This window comes from Mesocricetus auratus, unplaced genomic scaffold (assembly GCF_017639785.1).
Source record: "Mesocricetus auratus isolate SY011 unplaced genomic scaffold, BCM_Maur_2.0 Super-Scaffold_100011, whole genome shotgun sequence".
Taxonomy (NCBI): Eukaryota; Metazoa; Chordata; class Mammalia; order Rodentia; family Cricetidae; genus Mesocricetus; species Mesocricetus auratus.
The window spans coordinates 14,408,150-14,432,980 of NW_024429195.1; positions in this window are offsets into that span (position 1 = coordinate 14,408,150).

Consider the following 24,831-nt stretch of genomic DNA (forward strand, 5'->3'; position numbering starts at 1 on the left):
CATCTGTTCTCTCATAGAGTGTCTAGCAAAGATTGCAGTGTGGAGTCAGGTGGGGGCAGAGCTGTTAGGCTGTCCTTGTGGATTTATTATTAGATGGCACTCAGTGTAATTGCTTTCTGGAGAATTTTTAGACGTCTGATGCACATATATCCATCGTGTGGATTTTATTGGACATTAATCCTTTGTAATGTTATTCCTGTCAAAAATGCATGTGATGTGTCTGTAAAATGTAACTAACCATATTCGGAGTTAGTTTAAAATTAAATGCGATTCATTATTTTTCAAGATGTCGTTATCTTCATTATCTTGCCCGCCCAAATCTTTGAGTGTAGAAAGGAAAATGTGAAGGTAACATAGGAAAAGAATGGATGCAAGTTGGGTTGTTTCTCATGCAATAAATGGTGACACTGAAGACGGCCATAAAATAACAACAAAGCCAAAACTTAAACTGGCTGTCAGATCCATCAGGCATGTCTGGGGACCCTCATCAGGCACTTTCCATGCAACCTTGATGATCTGAGTAGGATCTCCCCACCCATGTAGAAAGCCATAAAGCCGAATGCGGTGGCGGGCATCCGCAGTGCCATCATTCCTGCGGTGAGCTGGGAAGTGGACTCAGGAAAACTGATTGGGAGCTCCAGGACCAGCTAGCCAAGGATATGCATGCCAGAAAGGACAAGAGAGACTGTGCCTCAGAATCAGGGTGGCAGGAGAGAACTGACCCATAAAAGCTGTCACCTTCATGTGTGTACGGAGGCAGGCACGTACCCACCCTCCCTGCAAACCCACACGACACGCACAAGGAAAACTTCTGTATGTGCTTGGAGGCATGCGTGTACCAACCTACCTCTCCAATCCACACAATGCACACAAAGAGAAGATAATTAATCCTATCAGGCATCCCATGCAACCCGTGAATAACCATGCACCACACACCATAATTTTTTATTATTCATTCATCTTCATTTTAATTTAAGGAGTCAGACATTGGATACTGTCCCAGCATTGACACACTCTTATTCTGTGGTTCTTGAGAAGTTACTTAAACTTCCTATGTAAAGAGAGCTTATGTAAAACAGATGTATCATTTTTTCCTCATGGGGTTCCTACGGAGATGAAATTGAAATACACTGTGTGTAAGAGCCTACTAAAGTACCCGACACAGAAATCATTTACAAATACTGGCTAGGGCTGGTAGGATGGCTCATTGGGTGAGTGTGCTCCCTGTTAAGTCTGATGGTCTGAGTTTGATCCCTGCAACCTCTCTGGGGCCATAAGTCAACCAACTGCTTCAAGTTGTTGTTTGACCTCCACGCAAACACCGTGGCATGCAGCAGCCCAATTAATGTAATTAAAAACAAAATAAAAATGCCGCCTACCTTCCCCCACACCTACTAGGTCTCTCTGCAGCTGATCTTTTCATATCTGGACTTGATAGAGTTGGATTACTTAGCTACAGCTTCACTAAATTAATTGGAAAGTGAAAGGCTGACTACATTAATTTTCTGTCGGCTGCTCTACAAACAAATGTGCTTTCTTGTTAGGGACTGAAGTGGGTGGCAATGGGCTCAGCTGGGTGCAGGGGCAAAGGGGGCACTTGACGGGCAGAGTCTTTACACTCTACAAGATCGCTTAGTTTTGACCTTCATGCCACTGTCATGTTTTTCTGTCACACCTTCGGAGCACTGGTCACAGACAGCTTCAGGAGTGGGTGAGGCAGGCAGGGAGTGACCTGACAGAAGAGGGTCCTGTGCCTGGCCTTGCTTTTCCCTGGCAGGGCTGATACGTTGGTGGGCTTTAAAAACCGACACAAAAAAGCTTCCAGCTAGCATTCTCAAATTTTATAAACTATACAGTTTATTATAAGATATAAAGGGGCTTGATGAGTGGAAAATCATAGGCGTGAGATCAACAAACAGAATTAGATCATTACCGCCATTAGGAATTTGGCTCTTCTCAGTTTATCCTTTGACGGTCTGACTTCCAGAGTTACATTAGCTGGCTTGATGGTGAGTGATTACCACTGCTCTGGGTAGACAGCCAACATCTCTGACTTCTCTAATGGCTTCCCAAATTATGCCGTTTATTAATTAAATTAATTCAGCTTGATGGTTTGATTGCTACAGCCTCCTTCAGCGGCTCGTCCTATCTCTGTGACAGGGAGATGGCTCATGCGCCTCTCTCACCTGGCAACCGTCGGATGCACTGCCCTCAGCTACTTTGTCCATATGGCCAGCATTCAGAACTCCCATGTGCCTGTGTGAGAGCGGAGGAAATCCGAAAGGAAGCTTTAATGGTGTTGGATATTTTTAGACCCTATGGGTGACTCCAAACATGTTCTAACTATCCCTTGTGCCTTTTCGAATCTCATGTTTAGAGAACATCTTCAATTTTTTCTTCATTATTATTTGTGCATCCCAGAAAACCTCCTTCTGTTTTCATGTCTTTCTTTTTCTTTCTGATGCACTGAGTTTAATTAGGGTTGCTCTCATGAGCACGGGTTGGGGGTTATTTGCCGGAACAGGGCAACTATAATGGTGGTTAAATCACAGAAGTCTTCCCCAGGAACTGTTAGCTCCCCATAGCTCCCCAGGGAGAGCGGAGCCTCATTTGCCCTCCTCCCGTTTATGTGGGATGTTGACGGAGCTCCATCTTTTGTGGATAACTACTCTCGCTGCGAGAGTATGAATGTGGCAGCCTTGTCATTTGCAGAAGACAGCTTTTCACAGCACTCTTCCCCATCCTTTGTCTCACATGCTTCTCCTCCCCCAATTCCAAAGGCCTTGGAGGCCATAATTTGGCGCCCCATTCAGAAGGCCATCTTTTTCATGGAAGAAAGTGGTCAATGCTATAGGTTAAGCTATAGACTTAAAGTTGCCTTTTAAGAACAGAATCTCATTATGTGGCCTGCCTTGACCTCGAACTCATCATCTGTCTGCTCCTGGGTACAAGGACTGGCACCCTGAAAAGTAGCAGCATGCTTTTGTTACTCTCTTATTTCCTTTCAAGGAGGGTGGATTGACTCGTGAGGAAACCATAAGTTATGGTGCTTTGGAAGACTGAATGTCAGAAATGAAATTTGTACCACGATCAGGGGTCTTCTCTCCCACTGAAAGTAGTAGACTAAATCTATCATTAAAAATGTAGGAATGTTTTTTTCTACTGAGTAATGCTCCATTGTGTAAATGTACCACATTTTCTCTATCCACTCTTCAGTTGAGGGCATCTAGGTTTCTTCCAGGTTCTGGCTATTACAAATAGTGCTGCTATAAACATAGTTGAAATTTGCAGGCAAATGGACAGCACTAAAAGAAACCATCCTGAGTGAGGTAACCCAGTAACAAAAACACAAACATGGTATGTACTCACTCATATATGGATTTTAGACATGAATCAGGTTGAGTGCCATCCTATAATCCCAGTGCTAGTGAGTCTGGGAAACAGGAAGGACTCTGAGAGAGATATGCATGGCACCCCAGAGAAGGTGGAATGAGGCAAGATCTCCTGAACAGATTGGGAGCATGGGGGAGGGGAGAGGGAGCCAGGAAAAAAGAGAGGGGGAGTAGAGGAGGGGAGAGGAGGATATGGGAGAGCAGGAAGGTGAGTTGGGGGAAGACTAGAGGAGAGCTGGATGAGAGATACCATAATAGAGGAGTCATTATAGGTGTGAGGAGAGATCTGGCACTAGTGAGATTTCCAGTCACCTACAAGGATGACACCAACTGGCAAACTAAGCAATAGTGGAGAGACTACTTTAAATGCCCCTCCCTGATAATGATTTTAACGACTATCTTATATACCATCCTAGAACCTCCATGCAGTGACAGACGGAAGCAGAGGCAGACACCCTCAGCTAAACACTGAACTGAACTCCTGGAACCCAGGGACAGAGAGGGAGGAGTGATGAGCAAAGGGGTCAAGACTGGTCTAGTGTAATCCAGAGAAACAGCTGACCTGAACAAGGGGGGAGATCTTGGAACCCAGACTGATAGTTGAGAGGCCAGTGTGGGACTGACCCAGACCCTCTGAATGTGGGTGTCAGTGAGGAGGCCTAGGCAATCTATGGGACCTTGGGTAGTAGATCAGTATTTATCCCTGGCACACAAATGGACTTTGGGCGCCCATCCCACGATGAGGGATGCTCTCTCAATCTGGACACTTGGGGTAGGGCCTAGGCCCTCCCCCAGAACGAAATGACAGAGTCTAGAGATTCCCCATGGAGGGTCATGCCCTCCCTGGGGAATGGAGTGGGGATTGGGTGGGGGGGCCGGGGCTGGTGGGGGGAGCATGCGTGTAGAGGAGGGAGAGGGATCTGGGACTGACATGTGAAGCAAGCTTGTTTCTAATTTAAATATATAATAAAAATTTTTAAAAATGTAAGAATGATCAAATCAGGGTTTTCTACCAAGGTTTTATTTTCAGAGAGCCATAGCTTTGGTTAGGCCTGTGCTGGTTAATAGTGGGGATGTAACAAATAGAGAATTGGATTTAGAAAGTGAAAAAAAAAACTAAGTCTAAAAAAAGGGAATGCAGATGTCTACATTAGCCAGATGCCCTGGCCACAAAACCAATCCATTCTTTGATTCCTTTTCCTGTTCCACTTCCGCACGAGGCTTATCTTTTCCTCTAGGTTTGGACTCCTTTTTCCCCCCCAATCTTTTTGAGTCAGTGCCAGAAGGAAGACACACAGGTGTCACAGTTTTATTTTTCCTTCCCAGAGCCTCAAAAGGAAATTTCAGGCAGATTTTGTTAGGAAATGGTATTCATTGCTGAACTGAAAATTAGATTGCAAGTGCTTTGGGCATTCTTAGTAAATTATATAGCTAAAACCCAGAGCTATACTAAACCCTTTGAATTTAATTTAACTGCTGGCAGCCATCAATGGCTAAAAGAATTTAGAAAACCCAACCGCTAATGCTTGAATATGCTGGGAGGGGATGTTGTAGGAACGGCAGGTGTTGTGGGGAGCCAAATAAAACAGTGGCCTTTACAGACAATTCAGAACTAATACAATCAAAGTGCGTGCACTGCATAATGCTGCGAGTTGTGCTAATGTAATCAAGGCACACATAGCCTTGAGAGTCATGAGTTCCTTCTCCACCTTCTGAGTCATTACAAGTACAGTGTGCCTCTCCGCTCCGCAGTGCCCGCTTTGGGAAGCCTTGTCTCTCCTTGTACTGCAGGTCTGTGTCCTGCTAATGCTGTATTCTGCCCTAACCTGACAGCTACAGATTAGTCAGTGTCTCTTGTCCCCTTTCTCCACTAATGCAATTCCAGCGAGCAAGGAGCCCAACGTTTGTCTTAAATAGTCCTAAGCATTTTTCATACGAAATTCAATTAAACCATTTTCCAGGCTGTCTGTTCTCTTACCTTTCAGCAGGAATGAAGTTTCCCTTCCTGTGAATATACTTAAAGCAGGCATTTGGAGGAAGCTGGGGAGGGAGGGATGGGGCGGGCAGGGGCTGGAGGGGGGCGAACCATGCTGTTTGGCACAGCCAGCTAATTGTCTCAGCCTTTGTTTTTCTCTTCCCCTTGAAGATGAGCTGTGTGCTAATTGCCGCATGAAAGATTTGTCTTGATTAGATGGCTAGGAGGTGCCAGTGCTTGGGAAAGAGATGAAAATGCATGGGGAAGAGGCAAGAGGCAGGGATAATAGATATGTCCCCGAAATGTCCCTGCATTCTGCCAACACACACCAATCTCTGCTCAGGCTCCCCTTTAGGTACAAAGGAAGTTTGTTGGGTTACACAGTGTTCTGAGATAGAATTCATTTAGCCTGGGATGAAGAATGTATGGACAAATGTGTTCAGAATTGTGGTTTGAAAACAAAAATTAGGCTAAATCTACGTGTCTTGATGCCATGAAGCTAACGACCACACAGGGCAGCCTGGGCTGTCTGCTTCACTTCCCCTATCGGAAAGCCTCATTGGCTAGGTGAGTCTAGGGGCCGGGCAGGTGGTTAGTGTATAAAGACAAATAGGGCTGAAACACTCTTCACTCTTTTAATTGGTGGGGGCAGAAAAAGAAATAGTACCTGGCATTGTGCTGAATGCTCTCAGAAAACACAAAGATGCCCTTGTATAGCACCAGGGATGGGAATCCAAGGTCATCAGCTGTGTCAGGGACTTGAGAAGGCTTCAAGGGGCAAGTCATCTTGGTGCAGTCTTGAGGGTGAGTGATGGAGGACGGGCCAGACTGCATAACTGGGACAGGGACAGGCATTCTCGGGGAACATTAATGAGATTGGCTGAAGGTGGGGGTAGGAGCCAGGTTTTCAAGTTCTTGGACGGGGAGGGCACACAGTAAATAGTTAGGACTTGCCTTTAGAGAAGTTAGGTGGAATGGGAAGGAACCTCAGTTAGAGTGTGTCAGTCTAGTCTTGAAGTATAGTGAAAAGTTGCCGTCTAGATAGCTTATGTCTACCAGTATGACTAGTAAAGACAAACCAAGGCAGGGATGGACTCTTGTCTGTAACACAGGCAAGTGGGAGGCTAAGTCAGTACACTCAATGTGAGTCTGGGAGTTAGGAGCTAGCCTGAGTTATGGAGTGAACTCCAGGACAGCCTGGGCTCCAGTGAGAGTCTGTCTCCAAAACCAACCAAACCCAAAAACAACACTTGTTTCTTGTAGCTAATGCAACTACATAAAGGTAATTAAAGGGTCATTTCTGGAATCTTGCTGTAGAGAATATATGAAAATATTTTTCGTTTATTCTGGAAACTTTCTGACTTTTTAAAAATAGCAAGATCAAAGGTCCAGTCTGGTCTAATGTGTTGGTTTAAAATACATGTGACATGTAGAGATCTGTAACAGGGACGGGACCTGTGAACATTTAATCTAACATCTTAATCTGCAATTATTTTTCCCTCTAAACATGTTTCAATCACTAAGTATTTCAAAAAGTGATAATTTTCAATTTCCTGTAAGAGTTCCTATGAGATTCAGGAAGTGATGGATTTCATTTGATTTGTGCTCTTTGTACTAAACTTTGTCCCACTGTCCTAGCCCTCGCTAAAAGAACTTTACAGATACTGTTTGCCCTAGGAGCACACACAGCTGTCCGTCCTTGTGGCCTTCTCATGTGATAGGTCGGGAGAATAAATGGAAGTCAATTTTTGGAGCAAGATAGAAGAGGCATCTACATATAGGGACTTGCATGTATGTGACAATGTGACAGCCAGCCTTTAGCTGGACCCTGAGTTCGGACTGGCTCTGAGGCATGTGCACGTTTCCTTTGGAGCTAAAGCTCGCCATGTCTGAGACTATTCCAACAAGTTGAAATGAGGTAACAGTGTAAGGAAAGTGTTAAAAATAAAAACTGAGAACATTGCCAATTCAGGAAAGCTTTGAGTCATGAATTAGCATCATATTTTTTTAACCACAGAAGGCACAGTTTTCTCTATCATCACCACTAGGATGTGTTTCCTTTAAAATTAGCAATTATTGAAAACCTGAAGTGTATGGGGTCTATATATGGCTCCTTCCTCCGTGTTTAGGTAGGTGATTATTTATTTGTTTATTTATTTATTTATTTATTTATTTGGTTATTTGGTTATTTGTTCTCCAATCCTACTTCTTGGAAGCTTTATGTTTTGGAAAACAGTAGGTATATTTTGGAGCCCTGACAGGTCAGTCGGTGTTGAAGCTTAATTTTATGAGACATGGAAAGGCTGTACTAAGTCTGTCTGGGTTGTTTCTAGGTCAGAGGCATATATTTGTCCTTAAAAAAAACCTGGAGGGAAATTACTGGAAAACTTGTAAATTAATGCCAGAAATCTCAGAGCAATATTGTGGCATATTGGCTCTTCTTCACTGTGTCTGATGTGATCCAAAGGAAGCATCAGGCTTGATGGAAATAGCCACACACACAGAGGAGAGTCATGGCTCCTTCCCACTCGAGGAGAAAACGTCCTATTGTTAAAGCAAATCCTTAGCCCAAGAAACCTACGTTGGCAACTTATTTTCCTTCTGTGTAGCTCTGCCTCCTCCCCTTCCTCCTCCTCCCCTTCCTCCTCCTCTTCCTTCATGTGTGTTCTGTGTGTATGCATATATGTGTGTGTGGAGGCCAGAGGTGGACACTGGCTGTCTTCCTTAACCTCCCTTTGAGACAGAGTCTCTCTCTTACTGAGCCCGGAGCTCCCTGACTCAGCAGACCAGTTGGCCCGAGAGGGCTGGATCATTCTCTTTATGTCTCTGCAGAGTGTCCATGCATTACTACCTCTGCATTTTGGGGTGGGTGATGGGGATCACTCCGTGCTTGTGGATCTAGCACTTTTTAACCCACCAGGCAATCTTCCCAGCCTGGAAACAGTAAAATAACTGAGAATTGCTGCTCAAGTTTGACTTCTAATTTCGTGGCAATAACTTAATACTACTGAAGACCAGCAATGAGTAAATTGACCGTGGTTCTTCCTAATTTTGTCCTTTTGGATGGAAGTGGGATTTTTTTCTGGGAGAGAAACATTTGTTGTCTATGTACCAGATAAAGAAAGTCTTATTCACTTTGCAAAAGGGACCAAAAAGTTCCAGTTGAGAAGCCTGGAAGAGGCCACCGATCTGAGCTCTAGTGCACTAGAGGCAGCTTATAGTCATGCCATGCCTGTGATGTTAGAATCTGCTCAGGAAGTTTTCTTCCCTTATTACTGGCTGTTAGTCAATAACATGCCTAAGTATTTTGGTACAACTTATATTTTTTATATTTGTTGTGGGAGAAAAAAAAGCCACACAAATCTACAAACTTAAATTTACCATTATCTTAAGGAGTGATTTGAAAGAATCTTAAAAAGTGAATGTAAAACCATGTCTGTCAGTCAATTTATGACATTCCTTAAAGAAAAGGCAGTTTTAGAGACACGGTATTTTCATAAGGTCTGAAAGGCCCAATGCAACTTTCTTAATTGCAATTTTAAAACAATAAGTGCGGATATAGGGGGTATCAGAGACATCTGTTATATCAAGCCATGGGCACCATTAGGGTCTGTTTGTGTGTGAGTCCATGGCAGAACAGAGCAGAACCTCTGTCTTGCACAGACTCAAGAAAGGTCATAGAAGGATATGAGTTTCCACAACGTCATAATCATAGGACATGGAGTTTTAGGCTCATTGCGTATTTTCAAACTAGATCAATCTGGTATACAGAATTGCAATGACTATAAATTATACATAGCTAGACATTTTTATTTGATGATTTGGGGATAACATGATAGAAAATGAGCTCACTGTCTATTCTCTGTGCATAGGGGAAATGGGGTTCACGCCACTGTGACACGTGAGTATAATGAGCTCTCTTGAGCATGTTACACAACAGATGGAAACTTTTTTTGTGTGTCTATGAAGGTGTGTGTGCATAATTGTATAGAGGTCAGAGGTCAACATCAGGTGTGTTCCTCAATTGCTCTGGCCTTTGTTTCTCTGAGGCAGGGCTCTCACTCAACATGAAGCTAAATGACTCAGCTAGACTGGCTGGATAGCAAGCCTCAGAGATCCCTCTCTGGCATCAGAGGTGTGTCCTATGACACTGGCTTTTTTCTGTGGGTGCTGGGGTTGACTTCATAGCCTTATACTTTCATGGTAGGCACTTGACCCCTGAGCCATCTCCCTGGCCTAGTGAATAGTGCGTTTTTGTTGTTGCTGATGGTATTATTTGGTTTGATGTTTATAGTGAGACAGTTACAATGTCTGTGTTCCAATTCTGCCAAATCTTGATTAATCAGAACCCAATTCTCCTGACTAGGAATTACTTAGTGCTGCCTCTGTGCCTGGACATTTCTTTTCTTAGCATAATCTTGAGCATATGGAAGGGAGTTGTGAGATTAAACTCAAATCGGCTTTGTTCCTTGCTAACAACGTTGGCAAACAGCTGACACTTCTGGCTAACATGAAGTTTGGGTATTCTCCATAGATTTTTATTACCTGTGCTGTCTTTGTCTCTACAGATAATCAAATGTTCACTGCACAGTACATAGCAGATTCAACCCGCACATTCTTCTGAATGGGTAATCAGAGGTAATGCAAATTAACACCTTTACCTCAGGAGAAAGCTATAGCTACAGAATCTTCCCAGTCTAGTAAACAGAAGAAATAATCTTAATCAGAGTTCCACTGTGGTAGAGAATGCAGAGAAGAAGCCAAGCATCTCCCTGCTTTCACTAGAAAATGCAATTCTAATTAGCTTTGATATCAACCTAAACGGACAGTTTTTGAGTTGAGTAAAGCCTAAATTTCAACACAAAAAAATTAAAAATATGTAGGAATAACCACATTCATTCTTTTTATCTCCACAGCTATGCTGATAACTAGTATTGAGGAATTTTTCTTTGTTAGAAATGTAAAAGTAGTAGTTATAAAGCTTTTTAAAAATTTCAGACCATGTATCTTCACACAGATTTTTAAAATGGGCCCAGAATATTAACAAAGAAGTAAAGAACTTGATTTTCTTAATTTTCCTTATATGTATATTTCTTAGAGTCTCTAAATGAAATCAAGTTTTCATATGATTTTATGCTATTTGCTTAGTTAACAGACCATTCCATTAAATGTTTTTCTGTTACACTAGTTTTAAATGATAAACATACCAATATACTAAGATTTATTTATTTATTTATTTATTCAGGCCCCAATACTGGATATTTGTTTGTTTCTACTCTTTATTATTGTGAAGAAATCTAGGCTGAACATCTTTCTTTTTTATTTTTATTTTTTGAACATCTTTCTAGGTGCGTCCTTATGTGTATTTCCGATTTTTCTTTTAGCACACATTCCTAGTTGGGAATTTGCTTGATCTAATAGTACATACGTATTTCAAAGGCTTTTGAAAAGAACCACCACCTTGTCATCGAGGAAGATTATACCCATTGATGTCTGTGTTTTTTGCTTCATTACCTTTGTGAGTGTTTGTGTGCGTGCATGCATGTGTGTGTGTGTGTGTGTGTGTGTGTGTGTGTGTGTGTAGGGGCCAGAGGACAGCTTGTCAAAGTCAGTTCTCTCCTCCCATCATGTGGGTGCCAGGAGTTAGACTTCGACTGTCAGGCTGTGTGACAGGCACTTTTATTGCTGAGCCATCTGGCCGGCTGTATTTGTGACTTTAAAGGCAAGCAGTCCTGGGGCACAGTGTCTGGAATTTTCTCTGTGGGCCACTGTTTGAACTCAACATGAAGAAAGCCTCACCTGTGTGTGAAGATAATACTGATGTATGTGGAATGGAGCGATGTACACCCTTCCTTCGCAATCTCGCCTAGCATCTGATGGTTCATGCCCACCTTTCTTCTGGAGCTTGTTTTTGGTGGTCAGAGAAATGTCTCCCTTTGGAAAGGGGCTGATTTTTATCTAGAAGTGTCTTCTCACCCCATCTCCACTTCCCCGAAGTGCAGAGTTTCTCCTCATGTAAGACTACTGGGTGTCCCAGATTGCATGCTTGTTCATGGCTTACATGTATGTGTCACCAGATTCACACTCAGTGTGATAGCATCAATAAGTCTTTTAGGAGGTGATTAAGCCATGACATTTTGACCCTCATCAGCAGGATCTGCGTCCTTATAATGCAGCATGGGTGTGTCTAACCTGTGACTCAGGATAACTATGCGTATAACCTGAAGCAAAATTATGAATTTTGATGTGGTATTTTTCTTATCTATTGTGCTTTTTCTGGAGCATGAACATTGTAGATGACATTATTGTGCCACAATGTCAAAATATTGGTCCTGCCTGTGCCTTCTGCTCTATGATGACACAGCAAGGAAGCCCTAAGTTGGACATAGAAAGCAAGCAATCCACCTTAAAGACTCTGAGGTCTTCATCTGGACTTTCAACTTTTGGAACCATTGGAAGTACATTTCTGTGCCTATCAATGGCTCAGTCTCAGGTATTTTGGTGTAGTACTTGGAATGACCAGAGATACATTCCCAAACAATGAGCATGGGCTTCCAAAAGCTGTTTTGGCTGTGGACTGTGGGAGTCTGCTCCTGGACCATTCACAGGAGGAGAAAAGGCACTAGAGGCCAGCAGCTGTGGTTTTCATGTTCACAGAGGCCTTTTCCAGTGGCCCAGGAATCCCTATTGGCTACCCAAATCGGGAGCCCTTTCTACATCATGGTTGCCCTTTGAGCAGAAAAAAAAATTGACATTCAATAGCGGGAAGCTGTAAGGTCTAGAAAAATCTTTATTTAAAAGAAATATGTTAAACGCAAACTATATCCTGGATGCATAAAAGCATTTGGTTTAATCAATAGCATTAATAGATAATAACAGAAACTTCATCTCCGATTCAGACACCAGCTGGAAAGTTGTGTGTAGAGATGGCTTTCTCTGTGTTTCCCAGCCTCTCGTTCCTCCTGCCTCTGCAGCACACATTCTGACCACCACCTGCACCACAGACTATAAAGCCGCTATTTTAGTCTTCGGGTCTCTCTCTGCCCACCCGCCATTATTCTTCCTTGTCACCAAGTGAGAAAAAAATGTATGTTCTTTTCACTTCCCACAACTCCCAGAAGGGGTTGCGCTCAATATTTGTTTTATGTTTCAGGTTGAAAGTGTTGGGAGAATTTTGTGGTAGAGCAAACACATCCCTCTTCTGTATCACACACTACATTTGCAAAGAACACAGGTGGCTTGCCAACTTAATTAGTTAAGGTATATAACTCTAGCATTCTCTCCTTGCCTTTATTTCTCTCAAATTTAATAACGTGATTTAAAAATCATTTGGAAATCCAAGTTCAAACACGACTTTCCCCATGTGATTGTACTGCTCCAGTGACCAAGGTCATGGATTTTGTGTTCCGATTTTAAGGACAGCTCTTTCCTCATCTGCATTGTGTTGAATGCAATGTACCCTTCAGACCATAAATTTCAGTTTTTGTTTCAGAAAACGTAATGACCTGCCTCAGTTTCTTTCCCCGTTGCCATGATAAAATAACTCTAACAGGAACAACATAAAAGAGAAAGGGCCAGTTTTGGTTCTACTTCCGGAGAGGTAGATGCAGTCTCCACCATGGCAGGCAAGACACGGTAACTAGAGCAGGAGACATCTACACTGAGGAAACCGGGAGTGAGCATGTAGCTGGGCCTGGCTATGAAATCTCAAGACTCACAGTGACTTACTTCTTCCAACAAAGCTGTCTCTCAGAGGAGCCACAATTCTCCTAAAGAGTACTCTCAGCTGGAGGGCAAGTGTTCAAACAGATTAGCCAATGGGGGACATATAGTTAAACCACATGGCGGCCATATTTAGGGTGATATTCTGCTCACAATCCTTGCTCACAACCTTTGTGCTTCCACACATAGACTGCAGTGAAGAGGCAGCATTTTGAAGACCATTGGCTTCAATGAGCACTCAAAAAATAGTATTTGGACTCGCAGAGAGGAGTGGGTATTTTAAATATAAACTTGTTCTTGGGCCTGGGGTTATGTTTCTGAGTTTTGATAGTGCGTGATAAACTCAGGTAAGCAATATGAAGAGAAGATACCACACACATGCTCTAAATGGGAGCCATCATCAATACCAGGGACCTGGCTTTCTCTTTGTGCCCATTGGCCTCTGGACTCTGTGGGAAGTCATGTGTGAAGGATGCTCTCCAGCCCACAGCTGCCATGGGAATCATCGTAAAGCCGTCTGCCAGAAGGAATGTGTGAGCAAATGACAAACGGTACCTGACTCCAGGGGAAAATAGACTTTGGGAAGCTTTTAATGCCAAGCTTTATAATGTTTAGGATGAAATACTGCATCAGATTTCTCATGAGGATGGAAACGACCTCAGATCAGTTTAACAAAGCATTTTCCAGTCCAAGAGAACATGCTTGAATAGAGAAAGAAAATAACCTAGTACTCAAAGCTTAGAGGGGCTGTCTTTCTTCCCTTTCTACCTGGCTCTCCCGTCTTTCATCCTGACCTCTACTCTATAACTCCCAGTCACACTCAATGAAAAAATAAAAAAAAAACCACAAACCTCTATGGATTTTTTTAGCATAGACATTTAACTCAGAAGTTCCTTTATGATTGTTGGGCCATGCATCTCATTTCTCTTTTTCTTTTTGATTCAGAAAACCTGGGTACCATATTGAATTAGTCTTCAAGTCTTGCCTCTCTTTTTGGTAACCTCCTTGTGTGTTTTACCACTTAGTTCTATGACTGTCTCCTACTCCAGGGCATTTTCTGCCTGGGATAATACTGATGTTTCCCCTCTCCATCTATAACAAGACCGATGGAACAGAACGGTGAGAGAAATACAAGAGTGTTCTAGGTGAAATCTGTGACACAGGGATGGATGAAGTCATACATGACAGTTCAAGAAGTATCCTTCTTAAGAACCAGGTGACTGCATCTGGGTGGAGAATAGCCCTCTTTTTGATGGCTGAAGACCTCTGTTACTGTTTTAATTGTGTCATTCACTTTAATTTGGGACTGGGGCTCTAAGAATCTTCTCACTTTTGTGGCTCTTTGACATCTGTCTGTAATGACCTTCTATGGGTTTCTGTATTTTAACACAAAAGCCTGTACAAAATAAAGCTGGGATAGATACATAGAAAGTCCACATTTCACTTGATTTGTTGATAACCAGTGATTCTTTCGTTTATCTACCTCTTTCTTCTTCCTAACTCAGAATTGAGTCTCTATCATGTATTTTGCTTTTCTCCTATGTCTTATGAATCAATATGATAAAGGGAACAGAGTAATAATATATATCATTGATCAGCTTCATCTTTATCAAGGGTACATTAGGTAGTCATTCATTATTCAATTTTCTTTTAAAAATGGGTTACCTTAGGACATGAACTGACTTGACGTTATTATCTCTCTATGGGATTTTCTGTTGTCATGTGGAGAAGAGCCTGTTTGATGTGTGCTGTGAAAAAAAAATGTGGCTAAAGAATAAAGAAAAGAAATCCTCTCTTCAACTTTAAGCTTCTTTTGAGTGTTCCAGAACCATCTTCCCCACGTGTTCATGTGGCCAAGAGGGTAATGACCCTGAGATTAGAGCAGATTAGCTTTCCTTGGCTGCAATCAACATTTTATGATCTGAATGATTTTTGAAAATACCTCAATTTGAAGAAACATGACTGGAGTTGATGCACTGATTTTAATGTCTCAGTAACACAAAGTGTGCTTTTAGAAAACACAGTCATTTGTCAAGGAGGTTATGTTTCCCATGGTGAAAGTAACACATGTGCACTACAAATAATTTAGAAATATGAAATATAAGGAGTGAAAAGTTTTGCTCAACCAGGCTCATTTGGTACTTATTAACTGCCTTTAAAATATCTATCTATCTATCTATCTATCTATCTATCTATCTATCTATTATTTATCTCTATCATCTATCTAATCTATCCATATATTATCTATTTATCATTTATATCTAATCTTATCATGTCTCTGTATTTATCATCTGTTTAGAGATCTATCAATCATTGATTTCATTCATCTATCTAGCATCTGTATCTCTATATCTATTATCTATCTATCTGTTTTCATCATCTATATATCTACTACCCATATATCGTAAATGTATAATCTACCTATCATCTATATATACACTATTTATACTATGTATATGGTTGCAGTAATGCTTTTAATATGACTCTTGTACTTGTTATTTTAAACAATTTTTAAATGGCTTCATGATATTACATTACATCACTGCCATGTAACTTATGCAACACAGCTTATTTATTGGGTATTTAGGGAATACTTGATTTTTCATTATTTTACTTAATGCTAGAATACACAACATCAAAATTAGTGTCAAATTTTAGGACAGATTATGCAAAGTGAATATATTTAAGGCTTATCATTGTGTTAATTATAAAAATGTCTGCAATACTGGATTGCCTTTTTCTTCTCATCCACATAAGTGCAGAATCTTTTTTATTCAAATCGTAATAATCTTATAGGTAAAACTGTTTAATTAAAACATTTATTTTCTAGTGACGCAGGAGATTTTAGTTGCTCATTCCTACTCGTTTCCTGGATGTCCTCTTTTGTGAGTTTTCTGTGTATTTCTGGCTACTTATGAATCACAATCTCAGTGTTTGACATTTTTACAGAATCATTGATAAACTCTTCATATGTTGAATGTTAATTCTTATGATATATTTTAATTTTCACTTTTCATTTTTGAGTTTTAAACTTGTATATGGCCAAATCATAATTTAACTTCAAAGGTGATTAAAAAATCTAGATAGAGCTTGCACATTTATTTTCCTGCCTACATCCTGCTGTCTTTCCTCTTCTGGGTAGCTGAGGACTTTCTAAAAGATTTTTTTAAAATGTTATTTAAAAATTTTAAATGATAATCAACATTTTTTGTTAAGATAGGATCTGTTGTGGAATATTTCTTTAACTATGCAAAGATGTGCTGCATTTGTTTAATTATGTAAAGATGTGTTGCTGTTTTACCTTGCCTGCCTAAGGCACCTGATTGATCTAATAAAAAGCTGACTGGCCAATAGCGAGGGAGGAGGTATAGGAGGGACTTCTAGACAGGGCGAGTAAATAGGAGGAGGAATTTAGGCTTGAGGAAGAAAGAAAAAAAATACCAGGGAGATGCCAGGGGCCAGAGAGACAGACAGACACAGGGGAATCAGGAAAATAGAACATACAGAATAAAAGAAAAGTAAAAGTACCAAGGAGAATATAGATGAATAGAAACAGATTAAAATAATTTAAAAGAGCTAACAGACAAGCCTAAGCTAAGGCTGAGTATTTGTAATTAATAATAAGTCTCTGTGTCTTTATTTGGGAGCTGGTTGGCAGCCCAAAGAAAACACCAGCTATGAGGGTCTCCTTGTGTAGCCCAGGATAGCCCCCAAATTGAGATCCTACCATCTATGACTTTCCAGCACCCTGATTACAGGTGTATATCACTATGCTCAGCAAAGAACATGTTTATTTTTAATAAGATAAAAAGCTTAAGTTCTTTTTTCAAAAATTATTTGTGCGTAATTATCCTTATTGTGTTATATGACCAAATTAACTTGAAAAAAGGTTGTGATTTAATTTTCCATTTTCTCTTACCAACTTGTAATGTCCTTTATGCAGGACTTTGCTCCAGATCAAGGGCTCTTCACCTGGTGTAATTTTTTCCCCTCCAAGGGACACATAGCATGGTGAGGAGACATTTCTGGCTGCACCGCTAAGTGGCAGTGGGGGAACTTCTTTCTTCTTGTCTAGCAGACACAGGTGAGGGGTGCTGATAACTTCCTGCAGTACCTGAGAGCCCCACAACAAATACTCACCCAGCGGGAAATGTGAGGGGTGCTGCTGTGGAGAGATGGGGCTCCAGGGAGCAGTCAGATTCACATGCCACATAAGTTGAGATTCTCCCTCCCCCCAAAGAGTCCATTATTTTCCACTTTGTTCTCCTCAAGTGTTTTAACGGCTTACCTCTTCAGGAAATTGACCAGTCTAGGAAGTGTGTACTTGGAGGGACTGTGGTCACCCCTCCTTCCAATGTTCATTTTTCCGCAGTGGAGAATCAAGCCTTGGATCAACTCCAGGGCATGCACGGTTTCCACTTTCCTGTTTCTCCATTTGTTTCTTGCTTGGAGTTGATGTCCTGGGAATCATACTGAAAACTGCTTGTAGGTAAAGGATTGTGAATTCTATGCAGCCTGGACTGTGCAGGGAAAGGAAGTTTGTCTCTTAAAAGCAAAACAAAACAGCAAGCGGGGTACAGCCCGGGTGAAGCCTGGAGGAGCCTCACGGCACACGTGCTCGGCTGGTTCTTCTGTGTAGGGGTGAGCCCCACAAAGCTATCTGCCCTACCACACTTCTGTGCGCCAGTAACCGAAGGTGAAAGTAGAAGAAGGGGTAAGTGTTTCGTCTCAGTCGGCTTCCCCGGGGGAGAACCTGCAAGTCTGGAGTCAGTGCACAACACAAACAAGACAAAAGGATGAAGCAAAAGTAAATAGCAACCAGAAACGAAGTGAGGGGCCAAGTGGAGGCAGCATTGTAACTCAAGAGTTACCACTAACCGCAGTGTGGCATCTAGGCTGTTCTTCATTCCCAGAACGAGGCAGGCTGTTCTTGTATGCATTCCTGCTACACAGGCTACTTACACCCAGAACGACCTTCCATCTACCAAACAAGCACGCCAACCAGGCAAGTTCTCTTCACAGGCAATCAGTATGGAACACAGATTTAAATAGGCTTACACATAAATTTAAAGTTAATAAGCAACAGAATTAATTTGGATTCTTTTTTTCTGGGTCTTCCAGAAGCTTTGGTATGGCAGTTTTGATTGGGAATCCAGAAGATGGCTGCATTAGTTAATTTGCTTGTGATAAATGCTTGACAGAACAATTTAAGGGAGGGATGGCTTTCTTTGGCTCATGCTGTAGAGATGACATGGTCGAGAGGCTCCAAATGTGGTAGCAACAGTTGGATGTGGACACATCGTGGTGGCAGACAGGAAGCGGAGATCTCTGGCTGGAATTAGAGATAGTGAATTCTGCCCGTAGTTCACTACCTCCAAGGTTGGCCCCCAGGAGCCTACTTTGGCTAGACAGTCCCTGTGTCTTAAGGGCTTCACAATCTCTCCAAAGAACCACTGGGTAGGAACCAAATGTTCAAATACACGGGGGAACATTTCCTATTAAAACCCTAACAAAGACTTGTAAATCAGCACCTTGACATGTTATCTATTGAAGAACTGGGCTTGTGCCTGTGAAGATGGAGTCTTTCCTGCAGTTCCTGTCCACAGATATAAATGTAGATAGGAATGGTAGTGTGGATGGGAGTGAAAATTCCAAGACTTGGGTGGGAAGATGGCTCCGTGGGGAAGAGTGCTTGCTGCACAAACATGAGGACCCAGGTTTGCATCTCACACTCACGTGAAAACCCAGGTATGGCTACATACACATAGAACCCCAGCATTGTGGGGGTTGGAGAAGAAGGGTACAGGGCTGCTGACTAGCCCCTTAGCTCCAGGTTCAGTGAGAGACCCTGGCCTCATGGAAATAAGATTGAGAGTGACAGAGTGACACCTGATATCCTTCTCTGGTCTCTGTATGTTCACAGGCACACTACACACACACACCCCACCCCCCCCACACACATGCTCACACTCATACAAGCACTTGCTCCCCACCTACAGCTTCTGCCTGAATTAGCCAGATTGGATGGAATATTGTGGTGTGTATGAAGCTTCCCAAGCAGCTTCCCTGGGCAGCTGATGTGGGGACCTCTACAATGATGAGATGTGTTTGGAAAGAGCCAGTAGAAGTACTGTCAAATACTGTTTCCAACTAATCAGTTGTTGAGGGTCATGTTAAAAATTCCTCTCAGGACTCTGAGGACAACCCTAAGTTAATCGGTGTGGTTGGCTGCTGGAATACACATTCAGCAAGCCCTTGGGGTGATGCTCCTGCTAGGTAGGTTTGTGAAGTGACTGTCCTTCTGCCCCGTTCAGTATTGACACCACAAAGACAAAGGGATCGATACTGGAGAGCAGCTGGCCAACACCGGAGCGTCTCTCATGGAGAGTGCACTGGCCAACACCGGAGCGTCTCTCATGGAGAGTGCACTGGCCAACACCGGAGCGTCTCTCATGGAGAGTGCACTGGCCAACACCGGAGCGTCTCTCATGGAGAGTGCACTGGCCAACACCGGAGCGTCTCTCATGGAGAGTGCACTGGCCAACACTGGAGCGTCTCTCATGGAGAGTGCACTGGCCAACACCGGAGCGTCTCTCATGGAGAGTGCACTGGCCAACACCGGAGCGTCTCTCATGGAGAGTGCACTGGCCAACACCGGAGCGTCTCTCATGGAGAGTGCACTGGCCAACACCGGAGCGTCTCTCATGGAGAGTGCACTGGCCAACACCGGAGCGTCTCTCATGGAGAGTGCACTGGCCAACACCGGAGCGTCTCTCATGGAGAGTGCACTGGCCAACACCGGAGCGTCTCTCATGGAGAGTGCACTGGCCAACACCGGAGCGTCTCTCATGGAGAGTGCACTGGCCAACACCGGAGCGTCTCTCATGGAGAGTGCACTGGCCAACACCGGAGCGTCTCTCATGGAGAGTGCACTGGCCAACACCGGAGCGTCTCTCATGGAGAGTGCACTGGCCAACACTGGAGCGTCTCTCATGGAGAGTGCACTGGCCAACACCGGAGCGTCTCTCATGGAGAGTGCACTGGCCAACACCGGAGCGTCTCTCATGGAGAGTGCACTGGCCAACACCGGAGCGTCTCTCATGGAGAGTGCACTGGCCAACACCGGAGCGTCTCTCATGGAGAGTGCACTGGCCAACACCGGAGCGTCTCTCATGGAGAGTGCACTGGCCAACACCGGAGCGTCTCTCATGGAGAGTGCACTGGCCAACACCGGAGCGTCTCTCATGGAGAGTGCACTGGCCAACACCGGAGCGTCTCTCATGGAGAGTGCACTGGCCAACACCGGAGCGTCTCTCATGGAGAGTGCACTGGCCAACACCGGAGCGTCTCTCATGGAGAGTGCACTGGCCAACACCGGAGCGTCTCTCATGGAGAGTGCACTGGCCAACACCGGAGCGTCTCTCATGGAGAGTGCACTGGCCAACACTGGAGCGTCTCTCATGGAGAGTGCACTGGCCAACACCGGAGCGTCTCTCATGGAGAGTGCACTGGCCAACACTGGAGCGTCTCTCATGGAGAGTGCACTGGCCAACACTGGAGCGTCTCTCATGGAGAGTGCACTGGCCAACACCGGAGCGTCTCTCATGGAGAGTGCACTGGCCAACACCGGAGCGTCTCTCATGGAGAGTGCACTGGCCAACACCGGAGCGTCTCTCATGGAGAGTGCACTGGCCAACACTGGAGTGTCTCTCTACCATGCAGAGTGAACTGGCCAATACCGGAGCATCTCTCTACCATGGAGAGTGCACTGGCCAACACTGGAGTGTCTCTCTACCATGCAGAGTGCACTGGCCAACACTGGAGTGTCTCTCTACCATGCAGAGTGAACTGGCCAACACCGGAGCGTCTCTCATGGAGAGTGCACTGGCCAACACTGGAGTGTCTCTCTACCATGCAGAGTGCACTGGCCAACACTGGAGTGTCTCTCTACCATGCAGAGTGAACTGGCCAATACCGGAGCATCTCTCTACCATGGAGAGTGCACTGGCCAACACTGGAGTGTCTCTCTACCATGCAGAGTGCACTGGCCAACACTGGAGTGTCTCTCTACCATGCAGAGTGAACTGGCCAATACCGGAGCGCTCTCTACCATGGAGAGTGCACTGGCCAACACCGGAGCGTCTCTCATGGAGAGTGCACTGGCCAACACCGGAGCGTCTCTCATGGAGAGTGCACTGGCCAACACTGGAGCGTCTCTCATGGAGAGTGCACTGGCCAACACCGGAGCGTCTCTCATGGAGAGTGCACTGGCCAACACCGGAGCGTCTCTCATGGAGAGTGCACTGGCCAACACCGGAGCGTCTCTCATGGAGAGTGCACTGGCCAACACCGGAGCGTCTCTCATGGAGAGTGCACTGGCCAACACTGGAGCGTCTCTCATGGAGAGTGCACTGGCCAACACCGGAGCGTCTCTCATGGAGAGTGCACTGGCCAACACTGGAGTGTCTCTCTACCATGCAGAGTGAACTGGCCAATACCGGAGCATCTCTCTACCATGGAGAGTGCACTGGCCAACACTGGAGTGTCTCTCTACCATGCAGAGTGCACTGGCCAACACTGGAGTGTCTCTCTACCATGCAGAGTGAACTGGCCAACACCGGAGCGTCTCTCATGGAGAGTGCACTGGCCAACACTGGAGTGTCTCTCTACCATGCAGAGTGCACTGGCCAACACTGGAGTGTCTCTCTACCATGCAGAGTGAACTGGCCAATACCGGAGCATCTCTCTACCATGGAGAGTGCACTGGCCAACACTGGAGTGTCTCTCTACCATGCAGAGTGCACTGGCCAACACTGGAGTGTCTCTCTACCATGCAGAGTGAACTGGCCAACACCGGAGCGTCTCTCTACCATGGAGAGTGCACTGGCCAACACCGGAGCGTCTCTCATGGAGAGTGCACTGGCCAACACCGGAGCGTCTCTCATGGAGAGTGCACTGGCCAACACTGGAGCGTCTCTCATGGAGAGTGCACTGGCCAACACCGGAGCGTCTCTCATGGAGAGTGCACTGGCCAACACCGGAGCGTCTCTCATGGAGAGTGCACTGGCCAACACCGGAGCGTCTCTCATGGAGAGTGCACTGGCCAACACCGGAGCGTCTCTCATGGAGAGTGCACTGGCCAACACTGGAGCGTCTCTCATGGAGAGTGCACTGGCCAACACCGGAGCGTCTCTCATGGAGAGTGCACTGGCCAACACCGGAGCGTCTCTCATGGAGAGTGCACTGGCCAACACCGGAGCGTCTCTCATGGAGAGTGCACTGGCCAACACCGGAGCGTCTCTCATGGAGAGTGCACTGGCCAACACTGGAGCGTCTCTCATGGAGAGTGCACTGGCCAACACCGGAGCGTCTCTCATGGAGAGTGCACTGGCCAACACTGGAGCGTCTCTCATGGAGAGTGCACTGGCCAACACTGGAGCGTCTCTCATGGAGAGTGCACTGGCCAACACCGGAGCGTCTCTCATGGAGAGTGCACTGGCCAACACCGGAGCGTCTCTCATGGAGAGTGCACTGGCCAACACCGGAGCGTCTCTCATGGAGAGTGCACTGGCCAACACCGGAGCGTCTCTCATGGAGAGTGCACTGGCCAACACTGGAGTGTCTCTCTACCATGCAGAGTGAACTGGCCAATACCGGAGCATCTCTCTACCATGGAGAGTGCACTGGCCAACACTGGAGTGTCTCTCTACCATGCAGAGTGCACTGGCCAACACTGGAGTGTCTCTCTACCATGCAGAGTGAACTGGCCAACACCGGAGCGTCTCTCATGGAGAGTGCACTGGCCAACACTGGAGTGTCTCTCTACCATGCAGAGTGCACTGGCCAACACTGGAGTGTCTCTCTACCATGCAGAGTGAACTGGCCAATACCGGAGCATCTCTCTACCATGGAGAGTGCACTGGCCAACACTGGAGTGTCTCTCTACCATGCAGAGTGCACTGGCCAACACTGGAGTGTCTCTCTACCATGCAGAGTGAACTGGCCAATACCGGAGCGTCTCTCTACCATGGAGAGTGCACTGGCCAACACTGGAGCCTCTCTCAGTTGGTGCCTTTAAAGTCTGCATTCTGAGTGGGAACACTGGCTTAGTCAGTGAACTTCCTTGTAAGCCTGAGAACCTAAGTTTGACCCTTATAATCCTTGTTAAAAAGTCGGATGCTTGTGCCCAAAGCTAGGTAGTGAAGAGAGGAGGATGCCAAATCTTATGGGCCAGCTGTCCTAGATTACTTTGTGAGCTCTTGACTGATGAGAGACCCTGTCTCAAAACAAAATGGAACAAAACCAAAAATGAAACAAACCCACCACTGACAATAAAACAAGCCGGAAGGAAGCTGAGGAACAACAACCAAGGTTAGCCTCTGGCCTTCACATGCCTGTGGGCACACACACACACACACACACACACACACACACACACACACACACACACACACACACACCCCACACCTGAGTTCCTTGCATGCCCACAGACTTCTAAACACACTTTTTTAAACGAATGAGTGGACACATCCTTAGCGGCTTTCTCAGCAGTCAGCTTCTTGTCCTCCCTTCCCCTCTGCATCCCCGGGATGTTGCAAAGTAGTTTTGTAAATAAAATTCATGATTAGTTTTGAGCACTGAAAAGCAAGGAATGGGGGGTGGGAGAGAAAGAAGAGAAACATTTCAGGGTGTAAAAGGCAGTGAAAACCTGAACTGCTCAAAATGACTGTAGACAGAGCTTTGGGTGTCTGCCACTCGTCAGAAGCCGTGTGTAGGATGCTGTGACCTCTGCACCCTGGCGTCTTCGGAGTCTAGAGGTGCACTTCCAAGATAGGGGGGTGGTTATTGTTATAGTGATGCTGAGACACTATATGAGATGCATTAGCCCTATTGATGCTTTTTATCTGGTTTCTTCTAGACCTTTAAAGTCCAACTCAGCAATTATTTTAAGGTGAGTTCAAACAAGCATACTGGAACCAGCAAGATTATTGCTATTTTGGTTAAAGCTGTAAGGAGCTGTTACCATCAGCTAAGTGGTAGGTTTGACTCTAAGTGAACTACAGAGAAAGAAAGCACGCGTTACGGGTGGATTCTCCTCAGGGAGCGACGGTGCTTTATTTCTCCGTTGCTTCCCGGCCTGGTCTAACGGAAAGTAAATCTCCAGACCGGCTTCTACCTGGACAAGTCTCATCTACATTCAGCCTTTGCTCACTGTGCACCCTGACATGACAGGTAAGGAGACTGTCGCACTGAAAGACATTGCTACCCACTAGGACATAGAACAACAGCTGTATATCCACAGCTTATAGAAGGACATCCCCCATCAATGTGTGCCTTTGAGATACATTTTAGGTCCGTCCATACTATACCAAATTAAGAATTGGACAGTGTGGTGGATAGTTTTGATTATAGACAGGATTGTCTAGCACTAATAGTTTTTGGCTCTCACCGAGTCTGTGAGAGTCTTTCTAGAGAGGATTGACAGGTGGCGGGGTGACTGAAGCAGAAATACTCTCCTGAATGTGGACAGTATCATCCAAAACATTGGGGGCTGTGACGGAATAACGTGGAAGCAGAGAAACCCATCCAATGTATGCAAGCTCCACTCTTCCTGTGCGTCTATGGCTACAGCCATTGCCCATGGGTGTCAGGCTCCAGAATCCTCAGGCTTCCCATGCTTTTGCTGCTAGTGAGTCTGCTGGAAGAACCTAAGCCTTTAGCATCAAATGGGGGCGGCATGGT